The 723-nt window shown below is 49.9% G+C and overlaps 1 protein-coding gene across 1 annotated transcript in view; it reads right to left on the bottom strand.

Moving 5' to 3' along the window:
• STK40 (serine/threonine kinase 40) overlaps nt 1-723 on the bottom strand; it is a 32,506-nt gene that overhangs the window by 18,595 nt on the left and 13,188 nt on the right. The window lies entirely within an intron of this gene.

A 723-nucleotide genomic window follows, 5' to 3' on the forward strand; every position in this document is an offset into this window, starting at 1 on the left:
AATGCTGGCTTGCATCCATAGATGCTTCTCAAGCAAATCCTGGGACGTCATTCTCCCCTTATACTCGGCCTTGGTGAGGCCGCAGCTGGAGTACTGCGTCCAGTTTTGGGCTCTACAATTCAAAAAGGATGTGGAGGAGCTTGAGAGAGTCCAGAGAAGAGCCACGCGCATGATCAGAGGTCAGGAAAACAGAGCTTACGACAACAGGCTGAGAGCCCTGGGGCTCTTCAGCCTGGAAAAGCGCAGGCTCAGGGGTGATCTGATGGCCACCTATAAGTTTATCGGGGTGACCACGAGTATCTGGGGGAACGTTTGTTCACCAGAGCGCCCCAAGGGATGACAAGGTCGAACGGTTATAAACTACTGAGACACCATTTTAGGCTGGACATAAGGAAGAATTTCTTTACTGTCTGAGCCCCCAAGGTCTGGAATACCCTGCCATCGGAGGTGGTTCAAGCACCTACATTGAACACCTTCGAGTAATAACTGGATGCTTATCTTGCTGGGATCCTATGACCCCAGCTGACTTCCTGACCTTCGAGCAGGGGGCTGGACTCGATGATCTTCCGAGGTCCCTTCCAGCCCTAATGTCTATGAAATTTATGAAATAACAAGTGCTTGTTACCTAGGCCCACATCCTGCCACAGTCTTTTCACATTTCACAAGTGACAAGATGCATTTCATCATGGTTAACACGCAATAGCCTCTGCAAGTCTTGTTTGC

Source organism: Alligator sinensis, unplaced genomic scaffold (genome assembly GCF_000455745.1).
Source record: "Alligator sinensis unplaced genomic scaffold, ASM45574v1 scaffold964_1, whole genome shotgun sequence".
Lineage (NCBI taxonomy): Eukaryota > Metazoa > Chordata > Crocodylia > Alligatoridae > Alligator > Alligator sinensis.